Source organism: Sorex araneus, chromosome 3 (genome assembly GCF_027595985.1).
Source record: "Sorex araneus isolate mSorAra2 chromosome 3, mSorAra2.pri, whole genome shotgun sequence".
NCBI lineage: Eukaryota > Metazoa > Chordata > Mammalia > Eulipotyphla > Soricidae > Sorex > Sorex araneus.
This window is the reverse complement of record NC_073304.1, coordinates 91,995,191-92,015,266: the sequence shown is the minus strand read 5'-3', so window position 1 is coordinate 92,015,266 and position 20,076 is coordinate 91,995,191. Positions and strand designations below refer to the sequence as shown.

General features: G+C 38.1%; 1 protein-coding gene across 2 annotated transcripts in view; it reads right to left on the bottom strand.

The window, feature by feature from the left end:
- SEMA6D (semaphorin 6D) overlaps positions 1–20,076 on the bottom strand; it is a 681,608-nt gene that overhangs the window by 345,708 nt on the left and 315,824 nt on the right. For both annotated transcript variants that reach the window (XM_055131630.1, XM_055131629.1), the window contains one exon: positions 4,755–4,823. The gene's annotated coding sequence lies outside the window, so the exon portion shown is untranslated. The remainder of the gene's footprint in view (positions 1–4,754; positions 4,824–20,076) is intronic.

Below are 20,076 nucleotides of genomic sequence, written 5' to 3'. Positions count from 1 at the left end.
AACACAATATTCTCCAGATCTGGTTTTGACTAGAACCCAAACTCCCTATGCAGTGGCTGAAGGGAAAAGTTCATGAAGAGTTGGAACTGCAGAGCTCTGTAGCCAGTGTGAAGCTACCCATTGTCTGGCACTTCTCAGCTATGGTTCCACTCCTAAGGCCACCAATACTATTAAATGGGAACTGCACTGCACTGTAGCACTGTCCTCCCGTTGTTCATCACTTTGCTCGAGCGGGCACCAGTAACATCTCCATTGTGAGACTTGTTGTCACTGTTTTGGGCATATTGAATACACCACGAGCAGCTTTCCAGGCTGTGCCATGCGGGTGGGATACTCTCGGTAGCTTGCCGGGCTCTCCGAGAGGGATGGAGGAATCAAACCTGGATCAGCCACATGCAAGGCAAATGCCCTACCTGCTGTGGTATTGCTTCAACCAATGAGAACAGTAACAAAAATTAGTTTTTGTTACTAATATATTTTAATTCTAGATAATAAAAAAATGTACTTTATATCTCCCACCAGTAAAATGGATGCCTATCTACTCTATGTCAACATAACTATGGACAACCAGGCAAGTAATTCTTGACAAAACAAAAGCATATTCAACCCTAAAGTGAGTTGAACTTCTACCTTAGATTGAAGGATCCAGTTACAAGCATCAGGTTATTGTTCATCTTCAATAATTTGAAGAGCCATTCTTCACCCAACACTTCTTCACATACATGTGTGTCTCATTTGATATTTGGCACATTTTTTATTGGTGTCGTTCATATTTTTTAGATAAAAATGTTGAAACTCGGAAAAGTGCAAGTCTATCTGTCACACAATTTTTTTAAACAGAGATAAAAATTCACCTTAGAAAAAAACATTAAAAAGAATTTTTAATTTCTTCCTTCACAATGACCACATTCTTTCCATACAGTAGTGGATTTTGGATGAAGCAGGATAACTTGATAGAGAAACAGGTGAGACTCATTTGAACACCTTCATTCTCTCTTCCAAATTTCCCTGTCAATATAACATCCTTGCTTAGGTTTTCTTGAAGATAGAAGTATTGGAATGCACCACTCTACCTGTCCTTCTATTTCAGCTTTCCTACTAAAACACTTAAAAACAAAAAGACCAATAGAAGAGTGCAAAGGTACCTTTTAAGAATAAGATTTCTGAGGAATTCTGCAGCACATAATCAATTACCACATTAACTTACTAGACAAAGATGATACCCAAGTGTCATAGGACAAGATTCTAAGAAAAATGGTATAACTGAATTTCAGACTCTTCGAACAAACCTTTCTTTCTTTTCTTTATTTTTTTTAAGAACTATGATCTACAAAGTTATTGATAGCTAAGTTTAGGCATCTAATTATTTCAACATCAATTCCACCACCAGTGTCAACTTCTCTCCACAAGTATTTCTATATTCCCTCCCCACCCCAATCCCTACCCAATCCCCACCTGCCAACTCGTTGAAACACGTTACAAAGTTTCAGTGGTTGCAGTTTAGATCTCATAGCACAGCGGTTGGGCTTTCGCCTTTCACGCGGCTGACCGAAGTTCGATTCCTCCGCCCCTCTCGGAGAGCCCGGCAAGCTACCGAGAGTATCAAGCCCACGCGGCAGAGCCTGGCAAGCTACCTGTGCATATTGGATATGCTAAAAACAGTAACAATAAGTCTCTCAATGAGAGATGTTACTGGTGCCTGCTCGAACAAATAGATGAGCAACGGGATGACAGTGACAGTGACAGTTTTCAGTTTAGTTGAGTTTGTGTTTTGGATATAAACTATACCATTCACCCATATCATCTGTATAATTAAAGGCCTGTTGCCTGTTCATCCATTACTTTCCATTCTCTTCTTTCCCATTAGATTTCCTTCTTTTTCTTTCTCCTGTCTTAACACTGTTCTCAAGGGTGATCTAGGCATTCCCCTTTTACTACAGTACATTTCCTCACTCAGTATTCTATACACCACAGATAAGTGAGATCATTGTGCATTTTGTTTTTCTGCGTTCGGCTTACTTCACTCAACAAGATACTATATTGAATAGCCTATCTGTGAAAAATATCAAATCTTTCCTGCTCCTGTGATTTGCAAGAGTAGACTATCGATAACTAGGGCAAAGGAAATTTTCTTTTTTATCTTCTTCATTTTTGAGTCTTTGTGCCACACTCCATGGTGCTCAGGCTAGCCCTTGACTCCATGCTCAGGGATAATTCTTAGTGGGCTATGGGGGATTTATATGTGTGCTGGCAATTGAACCTGGGTCAGCTGCATGCAAGTGCCCTAACCCGCTGTAGCCCCAGGACAAGAGAAAGTCTAGTCTGAATATTGCTACTATTTTTCTCCCTCTGTGTGTTTGTGTGTGTGTGTGTGTGTGTGTGTAGGCACATCAAACATATACAAAACATATACAAAACAGAACTCTGATTGCCTGAGTTTGGTACATTTCAGGAACTATCTGCCTTTCTCCTAATTAATTCATCTCAGATATTACTATCATAACTTCCCTTAACAACTACATCAAGTGGCCTCTTCAGAGAGCCTCTGTCAGATAAAAAGAAATGGCAAAAGTAAAAGCAACTCTCATTGATTGGATAAAGAATTTATGGTACATCTACCCAGTGTTATACTACGCAGCTGTTAGAAAAAATTAAGTCATGAAATTTGCTTATATATGGATGGATATAGAGAGTATCATGCTGGGTGAAACAGCCAGAAGGAGAGAGACAGACATAGAGTGACTGCACTCATTTGTGGGGCATAGAAAAAACAAAAAATATTAGATTAATACCCAAGGACACTAAACACAGACCAGGAGGACTGGTCCACGATTGGAAGCCTGCCTCAGGTGCGGGGGCAGAAGACAGCTGGGATAGAGAAGGAACCACTATTAGCAATGATAGTTGAAAATGATCACTCTGAATAAGAACTGCATGCTGAAAGTAGGTAAAAGAACAAACATAATGACCTTTCAGTATCTGTATTACAAACCATAATTGCCAAAAGGGGACAGTGAATGAGAGAGAGTGAGAGAGGGGGGTGGGGTGGGGAAGGGAGAGGGATAGGGAGAAGGTGAGGGAGACGGAGGGAGAAAGGAAGAGGGAGATATAGAAGAAAAGTGCCTGCCATAGAGCAGGCTGGGGTGGGGGAGGGTGGGGGTGGGAGACTGGAGTCAATGATGGTAGGAAATGTACACTGATGGAGGGATGGGTGTTGGAACATTGCATGGCTGAAAACCAACTGATTATGAACAGCTTTGTAGCTGTATCTTATAGTGGCTCGTTAAAAACAATTTTTTAATTTATTTAAAATAAATAAGTAATTTATTTTAATTGTATAATATATACACATACATATGCATACATATGTGTATATATATGCATATATGCATGTATGTATATGTGTATATATATATGTATATATATGTATAAAACTTCCCTTGATTGTCTAACTCTTCCCTCTAGGTCCAACTCTAGTCTGAATCAAAACTATAGTAACCCAGACCTGCCTACCAGGCTGCTCTCTACTGCCACCTCATGGTAAGCCAGTCTTTTTAAGAAGAATTAACCTAATCTGCATAGACTCTCATAGTCAAAGTGGACATAAATTAGAAAGTCTCATGTCCACCATAGCTACAGTCTTTATAACATACTGCTCAGGCCATTCGGTTGAGAATAACAAGTGAATGACTGAATTAAGTATAATCTTAGCAAGGAGTTTATCAGCACATATTATGAGAAATAAAAGATGACTTAGAAGAATCTCAAAGCAAAAATCCTCATATTTTTCTCAAAGAAGTCAGAATGTTTTAATATTAGAATCATCAAGGGAGACATTAAAAGAATAACAGGTGTAAAAGTACTAAGAGTCAGCAATCATTTCAACACAATCATTTAGCTGTATAGACAATCTATAGCTGTATCTTATAGACTAAATGAAGACTCACAGTTATTTTTTTTCTTTTTGAGTCACACCCGGCAATGCACAGGGGTCACTCCTGGCTCTGCACTCAGGAATTACCCCTGGAAGTGCTCAGGGGACCATATGGGATGCTGGAAATCGAACCCGGGTCGACTGCGCGCAAGGCACGCTATCACTCCAGCCCCGGAGACTCACAGTTATGACAATTTGTTTTCACTTTATAACATTGCCACTGATTTAAGAGAACTGCTTACTATCCTGATCTTGCTCTCAAACATACCCATGAAGCAAAATGGTCACATGTCTCAGTCAATACATATTCTTTGGTAGTTTGTAATCAGGAGTATTTAAATCAATCCACATAAAAAAATTCACCCCATTTGGTCAATTGTCTTCCAGGCATGGTCAATACAGCATATAAATTTGATTACAGAAAAATATACACTAGGTTAATTTATGCCTGGAAACCCCCAGACAGCATTTCCATTGTACTTCATGTAGCAAACAGGTCTAGACTGTGATTCAAAAGATATGCTTGATGTAGTCTTTTCATTATATAGTCTAATTCTCCTTTTATGTTTCTTTTTAAACAGGCAACAAGGTGCATAAACCATAATAATGATACTTGATTTATTTTCCTATCCTAAATCAAGAATTCACTCTGAGAAGCTAACCAAAGCTGACCACTTAGATAAGCATGTCTAATTCCAGTATAAGACAAAAATTTAGATTAGATATTTCCCTAATAAGAATAAATCTTCTAAGATCAAACTTATACCAATTATTAATATACACATCTAGAAGAGACAGTTGCTAAAGATGCATGCCTCACCGTCAGGAGCCTTGATCTTTAGAATTCCAGGCTGCCAATCTGTGACCAAGAGATCCAGGACTCTGCATTCTACAGAAAATAGAAAAACAGAACAAAACAAAAGGTATCAACCACAAATGCAGTGAAAATACGCGGTCAGATTCTAAATTTTGATTCTTAAAAAAAAGAAAAAGAATCCCAGTTTATCTCAATAGTTCCAGATCTTCAATCAAAAAAAAAATTCTCTCTAAAAAAAAAAAAGCCAAATACGTGAGTCAACAACTTCTTTCAAGTCTTAGAAATCATACAGCATAGCTACTGCTGGTATCTATAACAAAACATATTTGGTGGATAAAGACATGAAAAGAAGAAGAATTACCAAAGCATACAGAATCACATTATTTCCTTCATAATGATTGTGATGGATTTATGGGGGCCGGGGCGAAGGGGGGGGGAATCTCATGGTGGTTACAGAGTGGCTAATCTTTGCAAATTTCTCCTTTTACTATCTTGATAGACTCCCCCTACTATTCAATTATCATTTATCAAGTTTGTTGTCTCATATTTATTATAAGCCATAAGAGTTTACATTAACCTACTGACAGTAGAGATAAGTAATGTTCATTTATCTTTTGAAACAAACTTAAATTTGAGAGTGAGCCAGTTTAAAGAATATATTAAACAAATAATGTAGTTTTGATATCCAATATCAAGAAAATAAGTCAATAACTAAATCTTTATAATAATATTTACACACAAGATTAAAAGCTACATCAACAGAGTCAAGCTGCATTTTCTTTTTTCCTTCTTTTTTTGTTGTCAATTGAGAAATAAAGCTAGGCTGAAAAAAGGACCATCTGCTTTGTCCCTGATATAAGAGCAAAACCACCAATGAGGTGTCTCTTTGCCCATTTCCAGGGTTGAAGTACTTATTTTTTCACCCTTATCTCCAATATCTAGCATGATGCATGGCAAAAGTGGATAAAGATATTTCTACAATGAATAGAAAATATGAAAAATGTTTAATGCCTGAACTGATGATGAGCCCAGAATGGGATTTGTCTATTATAGTAACTTTAATATGTAGTATGGATCTTTGATCTCATTAATATTCCATGAATATTCACTGAGTATACAAATTAATTTAATTTCATATACATATGCATATATACAGGTGTATATATCAATATATTATACATACACATGCATGCAAGCATATACTTATAAATCATCAATATGGTTTAAATTAGAAGGGAGTTTGAAGTTATTAATTTCCTTATCTCCACCAAGAAAGCAATAAGGTGTAGAGCAGCAAGTGACAAAACATAGCACAAGTCCCTTATGTATCTAGCATGTGTCTGGACCTCTGCTTCACTAAACATTTCAGATATATCCATATTGTCTCATCTGAGACTTGTAACAATCCTGCCAGTATTATAACCTCCCCGGCAACAGAAGGAACCAAACATACTTTTCCCCATAACATAGCTGGTAGTGGAAGGGAATTCAGTTCTTTCTCTTTGCTCCTATGAAAAAGGTCACCAGTGATGCCAGTAATATCCTACAGAAAGTCAGGATGAGACTTTCAGTTTTCTGGCAGGAAAAGAAAAAAGACACAGCAATGTGCCCTGATGTGTAAAGGGGATGAGAAGAAGGAAAAGAAATCCCTACTCTTCATTTCCCACATATCAGATTCACTTTTATGTCTGTTCCTAATCCAATAACTACTTAATTCTTTCTCCCCTTTCTCTAATTCTAAATCTAAGATTCAGCTATAATTTTCAAGTTGTTCTTTTCACCAAATTTGCTAGCTTCCTAGCCTTTTCAGCTTATATCTAATGAGAACACACTAGGTAGAGGTCTATGTCAATTCTCCTTATCTAGCTGCATTTTCTAGGGAGCATTAGCGTAAGTATCAACATGTTTACATCATAATTACTTTAATTCCCTTGGACCTAACCAGACCTGGAGTGTGTCAGTCCACAATGATTTCAGGAGTAAGGGATGATTACTCGCCCATGAAACATAAATTACAATAAATGCTTGGAAACTTGGCACACCATTTCTAAAACAACTCCAGCTTCGCCTCAGGGTAGGCACAAGTCTTGATGTGAGCAAGATATGATTTTTTTTTAATGTCTTCATGCTCTCATTTTAAAAACAAGAATAAAAAATTGAGGTGCTGAACTATTTGGAGACACAGCATCAAAGCTCATGAGGTTGAGTCTGGTGATGTTTAGGGGATGTTATTGTGCAGGGATTGAACCCATGCAAGGCATTACTCTGCCTATTGAGTCATTCCTCCAGAACCCGGGGATTAAATTTATATCTTTAACTTGTTTTCACAAGAACTCACAAATACAAACACTATGTGTATCTGAAAAACATGTCATGAAACTAGAGTTTTTTCTGAAGAAATATCAAGGCATATATTGGTTGATCTAGCAAGACCTTGGCCAAGAGTTACCACAAAAGGTCAGGGATTTTAACTTTCCATAGGTGATGAAAAAGTTTGACACAACTGGCAATGTGGAAAAGCAACTGTCTAAGTCTTAGTCACATAATATTAGTTTAATATTATTGAACTGTAATATAATAATTTTATATGATGTGGGCAAATATTTACACATACATAAAAGTACAAAAGTTCATTTTTATTTTTTCTATTTATAATTTTTTTATATGCCAAATTTTTGATATGCAAAAAACAGTAACAACAAGTCTCACAATGGAGATGTTACTGGTGCCCACTCGAGCAAATCAATAAACAATGGATGACAGTGCTATTTATAATTTTATTTTATTTTTATAAGTTGTTCACAATAATTCATTACATTTAATATTCAACAACAATCTGACCACCATTGCACCTTCACACCACTGTATTTCAAATGTTTCCACTCCAAATCCCGAAACATGCCCCCCCAATAAGAACTGAAACCATTAATTTTGTGTTGCTTGTTATGAATAATACACTAAAAATGGTCCAATATATAAAGTTTCCTTAGAGAAAAGTGTGTGAAGATTGTTGTATTTCATCCTGGACCCATTAAGCCCTTGTTTAAGAGATTACTAACACATTTGGAAAAGCCCATCAAATGTAGTGTGCTACTCTTGGTACGACAGTGGTGTAGAGTCTGGGAGGTCACACTCTAGGATTTTTAAAATTTAGATTGCAATCATAAAGCAGATTCACTCATGGGTGAGGCTATGCTGCTTTCTTCTGAGAGCTTTATTTCTGAGTCTCTCGATCTTGACTATAGCTGAGATTATATGGTTCCAGGGGCAGTTTCCAGTGTGACTTCCAAGCTACTGGTAAACTTGAGAGTTGGGGAGAGGAGGCCCATTCCCGCTCTGAGTGAGCTTGGAGATTTCAATTACAGATACCCGCATGTCTGTATTTTTCTGCAGATTTCTTTGTGGGTGAGGATCATCTGAGCCTGTGGAGAGTGGCCATGAGCATGGAAGCAATTGGGTTCTGGAAGTTTTTGACTGCCGGGGCTCTGTTGGGGCAGGGAAGGAAACTCAACCTGTGCCTCCCTCCCCACTACATTGGCTTCTTGTCCCAATGAAAACAGCCTGGCATGGTGCCAGGACATTCTAAAAGTATGATTTTAGGGTTTTTTTTTTGATAATTAGACAAGTAACTGTGGTAGAGTTTGAAGGTAGAAATCCTATTTTTGACTTTTGTATTTGACTTTTTAATGTACACTAAGAACAGTGGATAAAAACAGAAAAGTATCATGTATTTATTAAATACCTCCCACATTCTCCGTGCTATACTTGTGTAATGGGGAATGGGATAGGGAGGAAAAGGGTGAATAAGAGAAGAAAGGAGCATAAAATTAGAGTCTCAGCTCTGTTCATCAATGTGACTCATTTATCTAGAAGCATGGAGTTCTATTTGTGCTGGAAACTTAAGAAGCTCTTAAGAGAATACTAATTCAGATAAACTCACAAGATCTGGTGTCTAATCACCAAACGACTAGGAATCCTGCAGCTCTCTCTTGCCACCTGCATTTGGTCATCTCACGCCACTTCCCCACCAGGGACAGTCGAAGCCATGAGCGGACGAAGGAGGAACCGAAAGCCAGGATGGTTGGTGATCAGTTGCCATTTGTTCTATTATCCCCATGTATCTGTTCCAATCTCACTAAGCCCTTCATCCCTGTCTCCTCCTGCCTCCCTCTTTTGGCCCTCTGTGCTCTGACTCAACTCACTGCCTTGGTCTATCTCTAGTCTCTCTCAACTGACTGCATAGGGGTTAGCAACCACACCTAGGGTGGGTAGCACAATCAACATATCAAAGCCCTTCCTGATCACCTGCAGCCAGGGGATCAGCTCAAGGGCAAAATGCTACTTAGAGGTTTTTCTTCTTTCCTTAGTCCAATAACATAATTAATGAACATCTTTGTTAACATCTTAATTCTACTTTTTAATATTAGTTATTTTGTATGGACACAGTAAGAGATACATTAAGCTTACAGGGTGGCTCTACTGGAGACATTTCACTCTAGATCTCAGACTACAGTGCTCAGGCCAGATTAATCTTTCCTAACCCTAGCAGGGTTCTAATCTAGTTGTTACTTTTTAGATCATGACAGAATTTGTCCATGACCATGCTCTTTACTTATAGTTAAGTATTACGGTGCTTTGGCCTGGCCCATTTTGATGACAGGGTAGCTCACAGCTTGCTCTGGGTCCATTCAGTCCCTCCTTGGGACCCTGCTTTTGGGGTGCTACGAATTAAGGGCAACTGAGAGAACATATGCCCTGGAGTGAATATTATTCAGAGTCAATTAACTCCCCAGTTACAAAAGCATAGCATTAACTGTCTTCCTGTGTCTAACAAAAAGGATATTTCTCTAAGGTAGCTATGCAAAGGATGTGAGGAGAAGAGAAAAGCAACATTTATAAGTTAAAAGTCTGGTTAGGAGATAAAGGCATTGACCAGTTGGGGAAGCAGAACACAAAGAGATTACAAAAAAACACAGAGGAATGGGATCACTGTGATGTGTGTAACCCAATAAACTTAAGTTCCCTGTGGCAAGGAAGATAGGACACACCAATGTTATCCTACAGTCTAGGACAGTGATTCATTTATCAATAGAATGAGGCAACTCATGAATCTGTCATTTTGATTTGTGTTCTGACCTAAATGTGTATTAATGGGCTAGAGTGATAGTACAGTGGATAATGCATTTATCCTGCACGTGGCCCACCCTGGTTCAATTCACAGCACCCTATATGGTTCCCTGAGCACCACCAGGCGTGATCCCTGAGCTCAGAATCAGGAGTAAGCCGTGAGCATCATTGGATCTAGCTCCCCAACAACAACAACAACAAAAAACTAAAAAGGAGAGAGAGAGAGAGAGAGAGAGAGAGAGAGAGAGAGAGAGAGAGAGAGAGAGAGAGAGAGAGAGAGAGAGAGAGAGTTTACTTGAAAGAAGATAGAAACAAAGAAATAAGTGTTTCTCTTTGGGCAAGGAGGCAGGATTGTTTGTATATAAAGAGAACTACAAAGAGCAAGATACAACTCAGCACATGGAGGGTTCGCATGCACCAGCCACACAAGAGCAGTGACAGCAAGCCACCTAACATGGCATCATATTGGAGTTACTTAAGCCAATAGTCCTAGAAATGTGAAAAGCAAACCCAGATGAGAAATATGCAACTGGCAGAGCTTGGGGGATCAGGAAGCAAGTCCCTTTGCCTGGACCTGAGAACATGAAGCAGTGCCCCAGGATGAAACAGAGGGCAAAGAAAGCGATCAATCAAGGTTCCTAAAGCAGGATTGGGTGGAAGAGAGGGGCTGCTGATATATGATAACTAATATACATTTTTTAAAAAAAAATAGGCTGCAGTTAGTACTTCGAGCTTGTATGTGTTGAAGAGTCTGATTCTACTGAAGACAGAATTCAGGGCTCACACATGCAAGGCATATGCTTTATCACTTGAACCACATCCCTGACCCTAATACACTTTTGTTTTATTTTGGTTTTCATGAATCACCCTTGGTGCTCAGGGCTTAGTTCTTGCTCTGTTCTCAGTGATCACCCCTCATGGTGCTTGGGGAACCATACATAGTACCAGAGGTTTGAACCAGGGTCTGCCACTTGCAAGGCAAGTGACCCAGTCCCTGTACTATATCCCCGTCTCCTAGGGTGCACTTCTTAAAGAGCACATAGGAAATAATCTAGGGACAAGGTGCTACAGGAATTAAATGACTCTAGCAGTGGGGGATCCATCCAAAGAATTTAATCACATAAATAATGGTGAAAAACATGTTTTACATAGGAAAAATATCTAACATCCATTACCATGTCAGGCCACTTCCATTTTATTGATGATGACCTTTAAATCATTGTATGAGTTTATAGTGGTACCCTGCATTAACCCCTGAAACCTGTGAATAGTAAATTACCTAGCGAAAGATGTCATAAGTTAAGGATCTTCAGAGGAGATATTTATTCTGCATTATCTAGGTGGACCTTAAAATACACCACATATTTCTATATGAGAGAGGCAGAGAGAGCTTGGGATGTACATACAGAAGAAGCAGAAGCAATATGACCACAGAGGTGGAAATTGGAGGGATGCAGCCACCCAACATGTATGCCTGAATCAACAGAACCTGGAGAAGGCAAGAAACAAATTCTACCCAAACAATGAGAGCAGCATCATACTAGACTACCTTATTGTCACGCTTGTAAGCACTGAACTGTGAAGACTCATTTTTGTTTTATACCACCTCATCAGTGACAATGTATGACAACAATGACAGCAGTCATGGGAAACAAATAGTCACAATAAAGAAGTCAGGTTCAAACCTAAATTTGTCTTACTTCTAAGACCCAGGGACAGTAGAAACAGGGCCAGGAGGATTGTTCCATGATTGGAAGCCTGCCTTATGAGCTGGGAAAAAAGGCAACTGGGATCGAGAAGGGATTATTAAATCAATGATGGTTGAAGGGATTGCTCAGGATGGGAGATGTGTGCTGAAAGTAGATAAAGGACCAAATATGATGGCCTCTCAGTATCTGTATTGCAAACCATAATGTCCATAAGGAGAGAGAGAGAGAGAGAGAGAGAGAGAGAGAGAGAGAGAGAGAGAGAGAGAGAGAGAGAGAGAGAGAGAGAGAGAGAGAAAGAGGGGAACTGTCTGCCATAGGGGTGGGAAGGGGGCAGGGAGGCAGGGATACTGGGGACATTGGTGGTGGAAAATGTACACTGGTGGAGGGATGGGTGTTCGATCTTTGCATTACTGAAACTCAAACATGAAAGCTTTGTAAGTGTAGCTCACAGTGATTCAATTTAAAAAAGATAAAATAAAAAAACATCTTTTTGACCCATTTAGAATGTGTCCCTCAATACACCAACTAGGCAGCCATTCTTGGGCCTTGCAAGGTAATGCAGTCAACACTATCTAATGTGAAATACACAATAAATTACAAGATATCTTAAGATTTGAGCAAGATGTATATGCAGGAAGGGCTGTTGAAGTATAATTAAGATGACCTGTTTGGGGCAGAGATTATGAGAAAGAGTTTATGGAAAAGGTTTTGAATTATGAGGAAAGCAATGCACATCTTTGGGTAAGGTAAAACACTAGGTAGGCTGTAAAAAACTAAGGCTCGCCATGGGTCGAGCGCACTCGGAAAAGCAAAGGAAGAAGGACCCAGCTGGTCACTGACTTGCTACTTTTTACTCAATCTTCAAACTTCCATCTCCCACACTCCCAGTTCCAGCCTCTCTCTGGATCTACTCTCGTTCTTTCTAGTTTCTCCTTCCCCATGTCTCTCTCTCCGAACCCCTTTATGCTCATGGCGCAATTCATTGACGTCACCAAAGGCACCAAAAGATCTTACAGGAAGAAGATTGAGGCAACATTATTCTCTTGTATCTGCAGGCCAGTAATCTAGGCCTCCAGAAAGAAGATACAAAACCAAAACCAAAGCCTTCCTTGGGCTGAAAAGCACTGGGATTTACATACCAAAGACTGGGCTGGGCTGCCACATGAAATCTACATTGTCAATTACAAACTAGGCAGCACCTGAAATCTACATCCCAAAGACTAGGCTGGGCCAGAGCCTGGAATCTACAATGTAACAATTCAAGCTTAAAAGGTTCAATAACAATAGCAGAACACCTATTCTCTAGGACAGATACTTTTTCAGCAGGACCCATCAATGATGAAATACCATGATTGTGTTTCTCCTCTCCTTGTCCAACAAACATATGAGCATTCATAATGTTAATCGTTTTGTATGGGCATAGAAAGAGATGCATTAAACTTTTAGAATTGCTCTCCTTGGGTCATCTCAATCTCAGACTACAGTGCCCGGGCCAGACTAGTCTTTCCTATCCCTAGCAGGGTCCTAGTCTCGTCATTACTTTAAGATCATGACAGCACTTGTCCATGATCAGACTCTTAACTTATAGTTAAGAATGAGGCACTTTGGCCAGGCCCATCTCGATGCCAGGGTAGCCAGGGTAGTACATAACTTACCGCTTGCCCTGGGTCCGTCTTGTCCCCCGTTGGGACCCTGCCTTTTAGAGGGCTAGGAACTGAGGGCAACCAAGGCTACGGTCAAGAAAGCAGATGCCCGGGAATTAATAATATTCAAAGCCAATTAAATCCCAACTGCAAAGGCATATTAATAAATGTCTTTCTTTGTCCATACATAAAGGATTTGCTCTGAATAAGCTATGCAAAGGACTCAAGGAGAAGAGAAAGACATTATTTACAAGTCAACAGAACACTAAGAAAGAAGCTACAAATAAACACAGAGGAATGGGAGCACTGTGATGGGAGTAACCCAATAAACCTAAACTACCTGAAGCTATGTAATCCTACAGTAGGCCATTGTGAGGTTTCTGGAACAAAAAAAGAGCTTGAACAATATTTTGAGGGGAAAATGATAAGCCCCATGTAAGTAGCACTGTAGCACTGTCGTCCCATTGTTCATCAATTTGCTCGAGTGGGCACCAGTAATCTCACAAATCCATTGTGAGATTTGTTGTTACGGTTTTGGCATATCGAATACGCCATGGGTAGCTTGCCAGGCTCTGCTGTGCAGGCGTAATACTCTTGGTACCTTGCTGGGCTCTCTGGGAGGGATGGAGGAATCAAACCCGGGTTGGCCATGTGCAAGGCAAACACCCTACCCGCTGTGTTATTGCTCCAGTCCGAGCTCCATCTAAGTATTCGTGCAACCCCGGTTGCAATTGAGAATCTTGTACTAAAATGGAAAAACTTATTAGATTTAGATTCTGGTAACTTTTGTTATTGCTATAGCAGATTGTTACTACCTCTTTTGGAATCTGAAGCATTCTTTCTTATTTACTTACCAAGGAACTAAAAAAATATATATATTTCACATCCAGTTATTTACTGAAATGTTTTGTTAGCTACCTCTCTTTGTGGTCAGACATATTCTTTTTTGTCTATGTGACATTTAAAATGCCATCTGCTTGCCAAAGGATTTAATAAACTACAACCAGATCAGCACAAATAGTGCCGCAAAATAGGGTTCTTGGCCAACAGGTTTCAGCTTTACATCAGCCTTTTCTCCCTCCACCCAGGGAGAATTAAGTAATCTTTGCAAGAAGTAAAATTACCTGCATTCTTGCTTACCCTTCAAAATTCAAGAGAAAGTCTTTTATCTATTCATTGTAAACGGAGTAATCAAAATTTTCCATGACTCACCAAAACAGGAAAAAAAAAACAATAACAACAAATTACCACAACAAATGTGTTTTCCATTTTATCTCAGAATCCAAATAACTTGGCAGTCTTAACTCTAGTTCATTACAGCCAATGATTTAATCTGTGATTGCAGAGAAGCAAGAAATACATTTATGTGCAGAGTAGCGACACCATCTTTCTAGATCAATACCCACAGCCACGGTTGGAAATAAGCTCAGTTTTGGCAAAAATGCCACGTATTTTCCTTCTCAGAGGAGGGACGCTGTGAAGCAGCATTTCTAGGATAGCATTCACCCTCTGGAATTGTTGGGCAGACAACACAGATTATGCCTCCCTGCTGTGTAAGACGCAGTGTTTGGAACTGTAAGGACAGAACAAGGCTTCAGCATAATTTCTGTCTTAATAATCTGGTTGTGAAGATGAGATATAATGTTGTACACATCAATCTACAGCCTCAATCCATCAAAACAAAAAGAACTCAAGAACCCCAAGTAAGAGTTCAAGGCCACAAAAATAGCACACCACAGAATACATTTAATTTTCTATAATAGCTACAGGATGTCAGAGAAATTAGAACAAATCATGTTAGAGTGGTCTGTGAAAACACTGAAGTAACAGTACCAATAGCTGGTATTTAAAATGAGTTATGCTAGATGGACATAAAAGCTGCCCTCCCCAATTAATATCTAGAATTACCAAATGCTACCTTTATAAATATCCAATATATTTGATAATGTGTAAATACTGGCTTGAGCAAGCACCAGGATTCAGTCTGGTTGGCCCAAGTCAGTTCAGTGCACATCTGTAGCTTCTGTCACCCCTCACAGCATAGACATGAGAATGCAATCAGGAACTTCCCTCACATCTTTTACAAATGTGTCCTGTAAGTGGAAGTTCTTATCTTATGGATTTTATCCCCTTGGGGTTGTTTATGTGTTTGTTATTGCCCTTGACTCATCCTTCTTAAATTAACATGTGAGGAACAGATTTTCCATTTCAAATAGAATGACTCATGCAAGGAAAGAAAGCAATTAAATTTCTAGGAAGCCTCTTCCGAACATCCTGTATACCTCATACTATCAATGAGAATTTACTTAGCTGTTATTATTATTACTAATTTTAGTGATGGAAAAGACTCTGACCCCAAGCCATCTGTATTCCCATCATTTGGTGATCAAGTCTGACAGAACAAACCTCAGATTTGTGTCTCGCAGATTTAACTTATTATGTCTGTCTATAAAACATAAAGAATTCCTATATAAAACATACAGAAAGCATATGGCATAATATAGATATATATTTATAATGTGTTTTTAGGCACAACCAATATGATAGGTGGGGAAATTATAAGGTATTCATGGAGTCTATAGTCATGTGTGAGTGAGTGTGTGTGTGTGTGTGTGTGTGTGTGTGTGTGTGTGTGTGTGTGTGTTTGGTGAGACAGAAACTACATGAGTAATTCAAGTATTCCAGTGAATTTCAGATACTGAGGTATCATTTGCTACATAAACAGTTGCTACTTGGATGAGATGGGAAGTGACTGCCATGGTAGTGGGCATTATTTCATATGGTTTGGTCACCAAAGGACCCATCTGAGAAGATCATATTTAAACTAAGAAATAAATGAAGGTTACAATAGGAAGACTCTCCAAGGGAAAGAGTGACCAATATAGACAGAATCAAAAGTTCATAGGTGCCATGATAAAGGTAGTATTTTCAAGAAATATCAAGAGGGCCCCTGAGCGAGTCAAAGATGTGCTTTCAAAGAAGCAGAAGAAAAAAATAAGGAAGAGTTAGGCTGTGTGGGCCTTAGAGGCCATGAAAAAGCCTCAATATGCCTATGTAGGACAAATATTAATTGTAATTTCATAAGATCAAAGCAAATTAACTCAGCTAATTTCTAGGTCATTTATCTGCTGTTGCAATTAAGATATTAATTGGCAACACATCTTAAATACTATTTACAATACTAAAAACAGTAACATTTATCAAAACTTAGCCTAATTATTTATTGTTTGTGATCCAATTATGGTTTAAGTTTAAACTTTTGGAATTTTTTTTTTAAATGTTGACATCATTAGTGGTGTTCAGTTCAGTGGTGCAGAACTCTGTGTCATTTGTTGTGCTAGGACTTGAGCTATCTCCCTGACCCCAAATTATGGTCCTTACGCAATATATTCATTATATTCATTGTCCTCTCACAAAGCATTCTACAGAAAACGTTGGAAACAAAGGAAATGAGTTCCATGATCATATAACTCTAACAAATCACCTATTTTCACTTGCCTTCATTCCATCTTATACTCTAGTACACAGTGTCATAGTATCATTTTAATTGTAACAGATTTTTCTTCATTTTAATCATTTTAATCGTAACAGTTTTTCTTCAGTACTGCTAAAGCACATTTGGAAAAGAGTACGCATTATTTTGTAAGATTTGGTCATTGGCAAGAAAATTTCTCAGGCAACTCTAAATAAGCCTTGCACATAAGGTTTCATTGATCAAACTCATTGACTCGGATTTTCACATCTTATCAAGACTGGCCTTTTAGGCTTTTTTTTTTAAAAGGACCTGAGATGAAAGTAATTTCCGATAAGCAGTAATGCGCCTAACTCTTACTGGCTTTGTGGGTTTAAAAATCAGATTCTAAGTATTTTCTAAATAATTTCTGAGAACTCACAAGAGTAGAATTCATATGCTGGGTTGAGTGTCGTTGTGTTACAGACAAGAGGATTTAGATGTGATATGCTAATTAGAAGACTTTAACATTACCTCACCACTTCTAATAAAATCAAGAAAACAGGCATTTTATTAATTCTAATATAAATTTTCAAATTAATTGACTTTGGGAAATAAATTAGTAGAGGGATCTAGAAAGTTTAAGAGATCCGTGGAGGAGTTCATAAAATTGATTTGGGAAACTTGGGAAACTCAGGGCTTCTCCTGGTGATTCTGTCAACCAAGCTGACAGTTCATTTTGAGGGTCCAAGGACTCTGTGCAGCTCAGGCCCTGTGGTGCCAGAGGTTCCCCGGACCACTCTGGCAAAGCTCAGGGGCCTCCAGGGCCACACTCAGTGATGCTCAGTGGACCATAGGGTGCCAGGGACTGAACCACAGTTGGCTACATGCAAGGCATTTATCTTACCTACTGTACTTGTCTCTGGACCCCTGGAATTTGTTTTTTAGAGATGAATTTTATTTATAAAATTTCAGTCATTTAGAAAACTAAAATAGAAGGGCCAATCATTCTGCACAAGTCTACACCATCCCCCCACCACACACACAACCCCCAGATAGCCATCTCTCTTCATGTTATAAAAATAAAATCCTTTTTTTCATAGGATTTAGTAGACTATTCACAAAAATATAATCAAACTTAATTGGCTTACTTGGAAGGTTAGTAGAAGAAGGAAGGGATATATTATTTATTTGGGGGTCATTTTACATGTTTTTAACTTAATTTCCTTTGAAGATATCACAGATATCTCAAATTTGGTACACTAAATTCAGAATTCTTGATTCCCACATTCACCCATCCATCTGCTACTCAGTCTTTCCCTATTTAGTAAGTGACCGTTCACCTAGTGCCAAATGAAACTAGATCATCATTGCTTTTCTTTTGCTCTGAGGTTCCATTTCAACTCCACCCACATCCAGTCCATCTGTAAGTCCTATTGACTCAATCTAGGAAATACGTCACAAAGCAGTAATCACATTGTTGCTGGGTACTGCTCTCATCTTCAGGCTCAACTGTAAAGAACTTAATTCCAAGCTATCTTACTCGGGTTATTGAAAAAGCTTGTTTCAGCCTTCCAGTCATTTTTCTGTTTCACTAAGGAGTTCTGGCTTTTGCTAGCTATTAGCTGAAGAATGCTCTTAGCTCGGAAGTCACAAATTCCTGGAGGATATCTATATGTTCTGGCCACAGGAGGTTCTCCAAAAAGAACATGACTCTAGCAAGCCTATAAGAATCTCAAGTTCAGTCTGATACTACAGTTTTATATACTGTAGCATAATGGTGGGGTTATGCTTTTAGTTTTGTTTTGATTTGGTTTGTCTTTTTTTATAAACACACCAGGTATGGTCGAGACTATTTTGAACCAGGTTGGCAGCATGCAAGATAAGTGCCTTAATCTCTGTAGAATCTCTCCAACCCCATATGTCTCATCACCATTGCCATCCAATCTAATTATAGGATAACACTCCATCATCTTTACTGTGATTGCCTGGATTCAAGCCCCTCCCACACCTAGGAGGAAGGAATAATACAGAGAACTGAATAGAAGGAAGTGGGAATCATTCCACTTATCTGACAGTCTGCCTTTTTGAATCTACATTTTTAAAAAAAGATTCTTTTATTACAGTCTAAATTTTTTTGTTTATATGTGTAATATACTTCCTTTTTAAACTTATTTTGTTAAATTGATTTTGTCTTACTTTTTTTTTAGGTGACAGCTTAAATCAATGATTTGAGATTGGTTTTCTTTCCTAATGAAAGTGTGTATTCATCTGTCCTCCAGTTACTTTAACAGTGACATCCTATACATGTCTATTTGTCATATTTTTATTCTCATTTGGGTGAAAATACATCCTTATTTTCCTTGTGATCTCTTCTTTGACACAGCAGTTAACTAAAATTAGGTTATTTATTTCCTAAATATTTGGGGATTTTTTAGATATCTATTACTAATTTCTAGCTTGATTCTATAATGTTCAAGAGATATACTTCATGTTTGAAATCCTTTCTAAATTAAAGAGTGTTGTCATATGGTCAGAATACTGAGTATGTTGATAAATGTCCCGTGAACACATTGCAAGAAAATGTGTTTTTTTTTAATAGGAAAATCTTCTAGTAATAGTAATTAGATTAAATTAATCAGCAGTGGTAAGTCTCTATATTCTTGTTAATGTATTTTCTCCAATATTTACTGAAGGAAGACTGCTTCAACTATATTTGTTGGTTGGTCCAATTTTTATTTTTATCAAGTTTTAATTTTACATACATTTGGAAACTTCTTTTTAATTAAAATCACAGTAATGCATAGAGCTGCTAATAATTGAATTTCAGGCATACAATGTTCCATATCCAATCCCACCAGTTATTCAACATTCTTTCACCAATGTCCCTAGAGGATAAAAATTTAGTATAGTTATCATCATTTGGTGATTTGTCCTCTTTCTCTTTATGAGAAGATTCTCTTTATTCCCAGTCACGTCCTTTTTGTCCTGCCCAATATAACCACTCAAATTTTGTTCAGTAATATGGTATACTTTTTTATATTATTCTTCCTGAAAAATTTAAAAAAATTGCATCACTTTATTTTTAACCAATTTATATATTCCTATTTTAAACAGTTTTTTGTTTTGTAGGCAGTATATCTTGAATCTAGCTTTTTAATTCAGTCTCACAAATCTCCTTTTTAATTGGGTATTTTAGCTATTTGCATTTAATGCAATTTCTGGTATCATTCTATCATGATATTTAAATCTACATTGCCATTCTTTGTCACATGTCTCTATTTTCTTTCTCTACTGGGTATGGATTAAATGTGTTCCCACCTCATCTAAATTCTTGTTAATACCTTAACCTACAACACAGTGATATTAGAAATTAGGATTTTTTTAGGTAGAGT